At 34.1% G+C, this 11,213-nt stretch overlaps 1 protein-coding gene across 4 annotated transcripts in view; it reads right to left on the bottom strand.

Moving 5' to 3' along the window:
- LOC106460179 (protein Fe65 homolog) overlaps positions 1-10,593 on the bottom strand; it is a 55,222-nt gene extending 44,629 nt beyond the window's left edge. For 2 of the 4 annotated variants that reach the window (XM_022386836.1, XM_022386840.1), the window contains exon 1: positions 4,838-5,015. The gene's annotated coding sequence lies outside the window, so the exon portion shown is untranslated. Of the gene's footprint in view, positions 1-4,837; positions 5,017-10,560 lie in introns of those variants that run through there. The other 2 variants (XM_022386837.1, XM_022386838.1) reach the window with 2 other exon arrangements.
- Positions 10,594-11,213: the final 620 nt, after the last annotated feature.

The raw sequence follows: 11,213 nt of genomic DNA, 5'->3' as shown, positions 1-11,213 counted from the left end.
CAGTTCATAAACAGTTTTTTTTAAGGTTGCAGCCAAATATTAAATATTTTATTTCTGTACAATTTTGAGCAACTCAGATCCCACTATTCGTTGGTTCAAGAGTTGGCGGTGGGTGGTGATGACTAGCTGCCTTCCCTCTAGTCTTACACTACTAAATTAGGGATGGCTAGCGCAGATAACCCTCGTGTAGCTTTGCGCGAAATTCAAAACAAACAAACAATCCTTTGATAATTAACATTATAACATAACTTTAAATAGCGCCAATGAGAAAAGATAATTTAGAGTTTCTAAATAGAAAACTTAATATGACTTAACAGTTACTTTTTCTACTTCAATACAATAGAATTGAACTTTTGAATTTGGTTTCTTTTAAATACTTACGCAAAGCTAAGCAAGGGCCATCTGCAATAGAGGGAAGGCAGCTAGTCAACAGCATCACCTACAATTCTTGGGGCTACTCTAATCGAATAATGGGATTTAACCTTCACTTTTATAACCCACTCATGGCACCAAAGTTCTAAGCGAATATTTGTAGAAATGGGACGCGAGCCATGGACCCTTGGGCCTACAGTTCTAACTCTATATTAGAGACTACGGCCAACTCTAATGTTTATATCTGACTTCTTAAAAGTTTGTTCTTCAAAAATCAAAATAATTTATTCCTCTTCCTACAGAAGAACAAAGAAGTCTGACATTTATATCATCACAGTTTACATACATAATTTTCGGGTACGTCATATTTATAAAATTTCAAGTTTTCAACAGACAGACTAATGTCGAACCCACCAACATACTGATTTGTGGCAATGATTAATAACTAAACTTTATAAAATCGTAAGAAATATCTATGAAACATATTTAAACAACACGAAACATATTTAAACAACACTTTCCTGTACATTTTAGACAGTTATTTTTTGGAGGGATTTTTATACATGCCCTTTGAAGGTAGGTAATTAGCAGCGGGAAACCAGATGCCACAGTGACATAAAAACTACATTGGAAAACCATTACCGTAAAACAAGCCTGATGAGTTGGTAACGGGGTGACTAACTGAAGATTTGAAACTCGTGTCATTTTTTTTTACATCTTAGTTACATAAGTAATTTTTCATCTTCCTAATTACCTACAGAAAAAAAAAAGAAAATTGGAAAAACATTATGACAATGTATTCTATTAGGCCCCTGATAGTCATTACATTTAAAAAAAAAAACATAGAAAATTGCTCTATAAAGTATTAAGTTTCTCTTCTCAGATGCAAGTAAAGAAGATTCCACATAAAAAGTTTGGAATTAAAACATTTTTTTAATATTCTGCTTTGTAAGAATAGTATTATAACGAACGTAATGTTCTTCCCGATGTTCAATATAATTAAAAAGTGAAGGCAGATTTCACACACACACACACAAAAAAGTAAACTTGAAATATATTCCTAATCTTGGAAATTCATTACAAAATTGTAGTTGCGTATTCTTGACAACTGTCTTGTTCTGTTGTAAAAAAATAAGTTAGGTAAATCCCATTTAATTATGTCTAGTTCGAATGTTTAGGCATTAGATTAATTACTTTCTCTTTCTGTTCCTTAAACTCTACCCCCCTCCCTCCCCAAAGAAAAAAAGAGAATCGCTTTATAATTCCGATTGTAGCCTGTTTAGTTAAACTGCACGTGTAGTTTATAATAAAGAACACAATAACGCAGGAAGAAGTGTGGTAAAGAGTTTATAGCTCTATTTAATTAGGATGTGTTAGTTAAAAGTTGGAGGATACTCTGATGCAAGAAGTTGAAGGATGTGTTGGAAAAGAAACGACGAGTTAGAAAAGTTGATTAAGTCCAGTTTAGTGTTTCTTATCATCATCTCAGGAAAGAAATAAAAACAATCTAAGAAGGGACAAGTAACAAAAACGTTATATGATGAAGGCTTTCTAGGTTACTCGCTTGCTTTGGTGCAAAACTGAACAAGGGGATACCTGCACTGTCTGTTGCGGGGAAGGAGCCTTGAATTCTAGTGTTGAGCCATCGAGATATTTGTAGAACAGAGCGTGATATAAAACGTAAAAGGATATATTAAACCTGTTATGCATGACAGAGTTTAACGCCTCCTTCTCTCTATATATATTTTCAGAAATTTATAAACCGTGTATATATATATCTATTAAAGTAGTCTATGTAATTCCCAGGTAAGCTGATATATTTAATGAATAAGAGTATTTTTGATATGGACAGAAAAGTTGTGATTGTTGACCCATTCCCGAATAATACGTTTCGGTTTATCTAATACATTGGAATATAAATTGTTGACAACGAATGAGATAAACGCCAGTTTTAGCGGCCTAAGTAACGCGTCACATGATTCTGTACAGTGCAATCAGTTCTTTTATCAGAAAAGTAAACAAGATATTTCATACATTTGCGTGCTTAGCACCACGTGTGTGTAACGAAATTACATCTTATAGGTGATGATTCAAGTTCACGTTATGGAAACTAAAATAAACTACAGATTTCAGTCTCTCCAGCCAAACTCAATGGAATTTCAATAGATATCCTTTGAAGTCGACTATTAAGTTGGGGAAGGTTAAGTGTTTTTTTTTTTTAAGTCTATGGTTAAAGTGATGACCAATGGGATTTGGGAAGACATTGAACAGCGGGATTATTTTTCGCGAGAAAATCTACCCCGTTTTAAATATTCTTTTTAACGTCCTGAGATTATAGTGTCTTTTAACTAACGCAACATTTGCAAGTATTGCTGACGTAATGAATTTCATTTATTCTCAGGGATAGACTGTAAGCGGTATTTTGTTTGATTTGTGGAGGGAAGCAGTTCCTACATTAGAAGTACTGTTGATTTCCGGAACGGCAATTTTCCACAGTTAAATATACGAGGAAGTGAAATGACTTGGAGAGCGTCTGGAGCTTAATTTGATGAAATTATGAATGAAACGTGCAAGCCATCAGTGAATGTTTGTATCTTGTTCAAGTAAATTATACGTCAACAAAGAGCGTTTCCAGAGGTTTGGCTGATCGTGGTAACTGTCAAATGTTTTTTTTTTATGTACCCATTCTTTAGCCGACCTCAAACGTTTCTAGCCAAAAAATAAACAAAGATAAGAAAACATCTATGGATAGTCCTTCTAAATATTGTACCTTTAACGAAACTAACGTAGACATTTCTGATCGTTGCCGGTTTTTTACAAACTTTAATATTCTAGGAGGCTTTCTATGTTTTAATTAAGCTTCCCATTTTCACGTTAATTACATTTTCTTTACTTTTTCCGACTTTCTGGTTCTGTGACGACGCTTCCTCACCTTGAATATGTGTCAGACAGGACACACACGAAACTCTACCTTATTGGTCAGCTTGTTTCATGACCACCATGACTTATATAGTCTGACACATAATCTAATCACTTCTACTCCTGATGAACAGAACTATAAGAAAGCTTTTGATTCACGTAATTCTTTACTTAAGCAAAAACAACAACAACGGAAAAAACAAATGAAACACAGTAGTGACAGCCTAACCAAGACTATATTTATGTTTAAATTTGATGACGAGGAACCCACTTTTTAGAAAATAAAAGTTTCGAGACCCGAGGATGACATAATCTTGTCGAAACGTCGTACATTTATGATAAAGTTTTCTTCATTACCCAGTCAAGCCGTCTCCAAACTTTTACATATATATATTTGTTAAAAATCCATCGTTTGTTTGTTTGAAGTTCAGCACAAAGCTACGCAATGGACTCTCTGTGCTTAGCCCACCACGGGTATCGAAACTCGGTTTCTAGCGTTGTAAGTCCGCAGACATAAAAATCTATCGTTGTAATTTTAACAAGGGTCATGTTACTAACAGTTATAGAAATCGCTGTACGAATGTTAATACTCTATTTAAAACCTGTGGTATGCCTGTCCGAGCAGACTGATCTAACTGTTTGGAGTTTACATCCATGTATAAGACAAAAACGAGTATTCCAATAAGACTGTTGTGCACCATTTAAATTTATATTTCCAATAATGGCCAACTTTTAAATTTCGTTTATAAAATATTCATCATATGGCTACATATCACACCAAATTTTGCATAATTTTTTAAATATTTTGTGCAATATTTCAATAAATGTTACAAAAAAATGAGCCACAGAAAGATAAATTGAAGCTTAAAGCGTTGTCATGGCAAACCTAATGTTGATTGTTGTCATGGCAAACCTAATGTTGATTGTTGTCATGGCAAACCTAATGTTGATTGTTGTCATGGCAAACATAATATTATTTGTTGTCATGGCAAACGCAGTGTTAATTCTCTGAACTGTTTTTATATATTTACAAAAATTTTATCTGCATGTCATAATGAGTTATGAATGAATACGTTGCTACAAATATTAGAGCACCAGATATAAGTGTTTCAATCATACTGCGTGATTTATTATTACAATAAACGTTTTGTCATCAAATAGCGTATTATTCTTAAAGTAAAACTTAGTTTAGTCAGATTTCAGAAACTTGTGCTGCATTTAGCTGTGAATCTTGCGTCATTTTTAAACACCAATCTCGTCATGATATAAGTCCCGGCTTTACACAGAAAATAAATAAATTCGGTTAATTCTAGTCCGTTCCTTTCAGCTTTTCATCAGACGATACGAGTTTAAATTATTTTACTCTAACTAAATATTAGGACTAATACCGATCCAACAGTCAGAAAAGAAGCAATTAAACACGTTAACAATTTATTTGAGGGTAAAAAACAAAATGTAGTAGAAGAAAAATTATTCATATAATAAGTACTCAGACCAAATATGTATTAGTCAAATACATCAAATAATTCTGAATCTTAGTACTTACTTTACTCAATTCTTTAAAAAAACTTCCTCAAAAGGAGCATAAGACAGCAGAAGGTTTTGCCACGCCCAGACATTAGACAGATATATTAGCTTCATAGATGGCTTTATAAGCCATAGAAATACAAAGTTTTTTTTTCCTTTTCTGTAACTAGAGATCTTGTAACCACTGAAGAACATAAAAAATTTTTTCAAAAGCTTTTTTGACTCATGCTCTTCAACGTTTTTTATTCACGACAGCAGTCTCTCCCTCTATATTAACTAGTGGAAAGTCCCGTTGCTGTGACACAAGGCTTCGCTAATACTGTAGACCAGACCAGAAATCAATTCTGTGAGCTGAAAACTGGCCGCTCTCCAGGTTGTTGTTTTTGATCTGTAGCAGCAGCACTGTTACACAGCGGAAATGAACAGCGCACCTATGATGCTGATCATTCTGCTACGTCTGTGCTGTTTCAAGTGAAATAACATAATACCAAGTCTACGTGTAGTTGTTATAATAAATTATAATACTATATTCAAAATGAACAGTTTAATGAAAAGAGAAAAGACTAGAATAAACTAGAGTTTATCAAGATATATTCTACGCACAAATTGTTTATCAGTAGAAATGGCTACTGACTGCATTTACTATAAATTATTGTATCATTCCTGGTTATCTTATTTATTACGAAAAATACACTTTGAGCGACATAGTTCCAACAACGCTTTAGCGAATTTAACGTCTGCCATAATAAACACATAGTGACGATTTGCTCGCTAAACACAGGATGAACTCATAATACCGTCAAAGGAGCTTGAACAAAAATGTAAATATATTGTTCCTAAACATAAAGTAGGTTACATTTTATCTTTTACATAGTGTCGCTTTTCTTATAGTTTTGTTTTGTCTGTTCCGTACGTATGACTCTTTTTGTGTCTAGTTGTATGGACTGCTGTATATACATAATGGAAAATACAACATCTGTATTATAGATGTACCCGTCAACAAATGCATGATGGCGCCAGCAAAACTTGAAAAAAATAATATAAACATAAAATTATACCACTTATACAAATATATATATATATTTAAATAAACAAAAACAGGCCCATACAAAACAAGAAATTGAAGACACTTCATAACTTGAAAGCATTCCCATGGTACAGGTTATAATATTCCCTGGGTTTTGGAGGTAACTGTGGAAGTAGGACACATATTGCGGTGGAGATACACCGTCTATCAGTCTTAACCTCCGTTCGCCAGTCTCACATGTTGAAGAAATAATAATTATCAAAATATATAAGTTAGGAGAGCAAGATGTGGGTGCTCAAGCCCACAACTATATCACCCTTCACTCCCCGCAGAGAGTTGTGGGAAGGTGACTGCTCTCTAAAGTAATTTAAAAAAAAGGTTCTAACACTGGGGGCGAGATAAACTTACCTCCTGATGTTGGCGTTCCACCCCTATTGTAATAGACAATTTATACTAATATAAAAGCCCAACTGTTTAAGTACTGATTTTCTATATATCTATATAAATGGTATTATTGTACTTTGTTTTGTTACATTCTTTGCTGGCGCCATCATGTATTTGTTGGCGCGTACGTCTATGATAATTTTTTTTTTTTACATAATTATCTCGTCATTGCTGTGTAGAGATGAGTAATTGTCTGTACGCCTTTGATGTAATGCAGATAACTGAAATACACACACTCATATATATATATATATATTAGATGAAAATAAAACTTTGTGAGAGAAACTTAACGCCTACTTGAAATGCTCGATTCTTAGAAACATATCTAGACGTTTTCAAAGTAACTTTTAACCTCCAAGATATTAATTATGTTCCTCTAAACATCAACACATAAGACATAATTAAACTCACAGTTTTCACAAGAACCTGAACTAAACAATTAAAGTAATAAATCATCACGAAACATTTTCTACTTGTCACACAAGTCTTAGTATTCCCATTAGGTGATTCAGTATTAATAGTACAAAAATTCTAACTGCACTAATCGTTTGTTTGATTGCTGTTTCCAACGCAAAGCTACACAAAGGGTTATCTGCACTCTGTCCATCGCGGGGAATCGAACCTCTGATTTTAGCAGTAAGAGGCCGCAGTTACTGCTCATCCATTGTGGGACTCAAACTGTAATGAATAAATAAAACTACTTTTACGTCTGTATAATTCACAAGCATATATATTATCATATAAAATTTGCAGGTCTGGTTTTGAGGGCGGTTCTGAAACGACATTTGGTAGTAGAAGAAATAACTGTAAATATATCATTCTGCTACTGAAAGAGGAATGCCCTTATAAATCTGTAGAAAACGTTCTTGTAATATAAATACATCAATCGTTTTAACAAGGTTGTTTGTACTGTAGAACACTCAATCTTTGTTTATCACGATTTCGCTTTACTCCCGCGGTAAACGCCTGGCAGAGACGCGGTTGGTATTGACAGCGTTTGGATATTTATGAATATTAGCGCGAAAAACCTAACCTACCGTGAACAAGCGGCTCTATTTGTGTGCACACATTGCAAAGTTGGAGTCGTTATCAACGGTCACAAAAGGCTTTTATTTTGAAAAAAAAACATTTAAAATATATTTGAGTCCAATCAATATCCTGAAATGGGAATTTGTCAGGTCTTACTCATTTCCTACAATAACCACTCTGTTAACCTCTAACAGTCATCCGAAAGCGCGGGAACCGGGAACGGTTCGTTTTTAAGTAGAAAATTTGTCTTATGAAAGAGATTCCATATAGGCTTGGGCTTATAGCATGAAAACACGAAAACTTATCCCCTATCGTTCGAAAATTTCTTGGAAATGTAAGAGCATTACAGTGAAGAAGGTAAAGCTAGATTAAAAAACCACGAAAAGACAAAGAAACAAGTTTAAAGCGAGTTATTCTAGTCTTCGGTACCATATCATTGATCAAAACATTTTACACGTACAAAAACAATAAAGTTAGGATAAATGGGTCAGCCATGTAATGAAATGAAATATAGACAAGAGGGAATCCTCAATAGCCGCGGCACTTGAATTTCTTTTTGGCAGGATTAGAATAAATTAACCTATGAGACCTTGGGCGTGATCAAATACACCAATCGAAAGGGTTTGACCTCCTGAGTCCAAAATCGTACTTAGATCTCAAATCGGTCAAGAGATGACAGAGCTATGAGCTAAAAGTTTGTACTTGATAAAAATAACTCGGAGCCGTTCTATGAGCCGCTATGCCGCGGCTAATAATATGTATATCTTTACTGGGTTTACAAGTTAAACAGGATAAAATTGACGAAACTTAACCCTCTTATTATATTCACAAAGCTGCTTGTTTAGTAGCAATAAAAAAGGGGGTCAATCATTCAACATTTTTTTTTCTCGTTTAACTTACCCATTTTAAAATTACATCTTTGCAGGGGTTATTCTTTTATCTAAATTGGTTCTTTTTTTATACAGCTGACCACCTTGTTCTAACTTAGTTGTTTTTCTACGTATCAACGAGATACCACTCCTTTTCGTATTATTATTTGCTGAAAATAATTCAGTTTCATCAATGTTAACTTTTCAAATTGCTCATAAAGCAATAAATCTCATAAAAGAGTGTATAGTAAACTTTGAATTGAGAGAGTTTGAAACGTAAATTAAAAAGTGTAATAATGATCAGTCGGCATCATTCATTGGCCATGATTATAAACCCCAGTCTAATCCGTGAAACATCTGTTTTATGTTCGCCATTACTCCAAACAAAAAAAATCACCCTGTTATTTTAATGTTTATAAAATCTCCGACCAAATTTGACTGTTCTGCTTGAGGAGGTCCTTAACTTTACAACTAAAGATGATTACAAATTATTTTTGCAATTTCAACGTAAAGAATCGTGTGACAGGAGTCTTAGTGCTTCGTGCTTACTGTCCACTAATGGCCGGCAATCTAAACTTAACAGTATATAATGAAATAAATATAAAAAAAAGGTTCATAGACTGTAGATGTAATTGAGGGACAACAGAATAAGTGCAGTAAACTAGATCCTTTGATCTTCATTAACCAATGACACCCCACTGGGGCGGCTGCATTAGACGCAGATGGGGCAGATCTACTAGTACTAGTTGCTTTGAAAAGGTCTCGTTTGATTTAGGACTAAAATTTAACCATCTGACAGTGAATGGAGACAATGAAACTCTCTTCTTAAACACTAAATTCGTTTAATTACGAAACTGAATCACAACTTAATATAAAAAAGGAATGTAGATATATGTAATTCCAATATTTCACACTTAGTAATACCAGTGTACGAAACCACTCGTCATAATATTTCACACTTAGTAATACCAGTGTACGAAAACACTCGTCATAATATTTCACACTCAGTAATACCAGTGTACGAAAACACTCGTCATAATATTTCACACTTAGTAATACCAGTGTACGAAAACACTCGTCATAATATTTCACACTTAGTAATACCAGTGTACGAAAACACTCGTCATAATATGTCACACTTAGTAATACCAGTGTACGAAAACACTCGTCATAATATTTCACACTTAGTAATACCAGTGTACGAAAAGACTCGTCATAATATTTCACACTTAGTAATACCAGTGTACGAAAACACTCGTCATAATATTTCACACTTAGTAATACCAGTGTACGAAAACACTCGTCATAATATGTCACACTTAGTAATACCAGTGTACGAAAAGACTCGTCATAATATTTCACACTTAGTAATACCAGTGTACGAAAACACTCGTCATAATATTTCACACTTAGTTATACCAGTGTACGAAAACACTCGTCATAATACTTCACACTTAGTAATACCAGTGTACGAAAACACTCGTCATAATATTTCACACTTAGTTATACCAGTGTACGAAAACACTCGTCATAATACTTCACACTTAGTAATACCAGTGTACGAAAACACTCGTCATAATATTTCACACTTAGTAATACCAGTGTACGAAAAGACTCGTCATAATATTTCACATTTAGTAATACCAGTGTACGAAAACACTCGTCATAATATTTCACACTTAGTTATACCAGTGTACGAAAAGACTCGTCATAATATTTCACACTTAGTAATACCACTGTACGAAAACACTCGTCACATTATATCCAGTAATGAGTATGTAATATATATCGATTTTGAAGACAAGTATAAAAATCGATCATATAGAACTTACGATCCTGGATGTTCTACAAGGTAAAATAATAGACAGTATGTATAACGTCTAAGTCACTAACAATGAGGACATTATTCCCCTAGAGTTAAGTGCAGTTTGAAACCCAGCAGTTATGTATCATAAGGCTTAATTTTACAATTACTACATACTGAAACCAGTTCTTTATGATTAGGCTTAACTTTACAATTACTACATACTGAAACCAGTTCTTCATGATTAGGCTTAACTTTACAATTACTACATACTGAAACCAGTTCTTCATGATTAGGCTTAACTTTACAATCACTACATACTAAAACCACGCCATTAGGAACGTGAAGTATTAGTGCAAGAGATACACTTGTTGCATATTTTCTGTGCACTTACACTGCTAGAAGTGTGAATTCTCCCCCCCTCCCACCCTTTTACGTCCGTGGGGATTAACGTTACAATTGCGCACTAATTACACTTCTTATGCTCAATGCGTATGTGTGCAAAGTCAGGTGTATGATAAAGACGGCCGCATGTTTCAGACAAGAGTTCATAAATAAAAACATCTTACAAAACAGCCATGTTACTGCCCCCAGACTCAAAGTCGTCTAAACCATTATGTTCTGAGCTGCGTCAGTTCACATTACGTACATAGCGTGCAGGTTTGCAATGCATGAATCGATTTTAAAGAAGCAAAACGTGAACCAAATTTCCTTTACGTGTATGTAGACTGTCTAACCTGCTTGCGCAATGGATTAGCAACACTGAGCAGAAAATGGGAGCAGCGTCTCTATAACATGGCTTGTGTATTATTCATTATTTTTTTTCTTCTGTAAATTCTGATATCAAGCGACACCTATACTTGATTGCTGGTTCCATTTCGGAACGAAGATATTTCTGCTGTAATATCGCATACTGTATCAAAGGATAAGCACTGCATTAAAACTGAAATACTGTGTAATAATGAATACTTCTCAGGAAACATTAACAGTATTTGGGACACTGACGATAAATATTCATTCACTTACTGTTCCTATCATAGAGTCGGTACACTCTATATCTAGAGATGGCCATGGGACTCAATAGGTATAATACAAATAGGATGGCCACGGTACTCGATAGGAATAATACAAATATACATGATAAAAAATAAACAGTGACAGAAAGTTTTAATTTAAAAAAATAATCTGCCTCTCACTTTCATTTGTTTCTCTACACAACAAG

This window comes from Limulus polyphemus, unplaced genomic scaffold, assembly GCF_000517525.1.
Source record: "Limulus polyphemus unplaced genomic scaffold, Limulus_polyphemus-2.1.2 Scaffold724, whole genome shotgun sequence".
Classification (NCBI taxonomy): Eukaryota; Metazoa; Arthropoda; class Merostomata; order Xiphosura; family Limulidae; genus Limulus; species Limulus polyphemus.
Note: the sequence above shows the minus strand (reverse complement) of the source record. Positions and strands in the feature narration are given on the sequence as shown.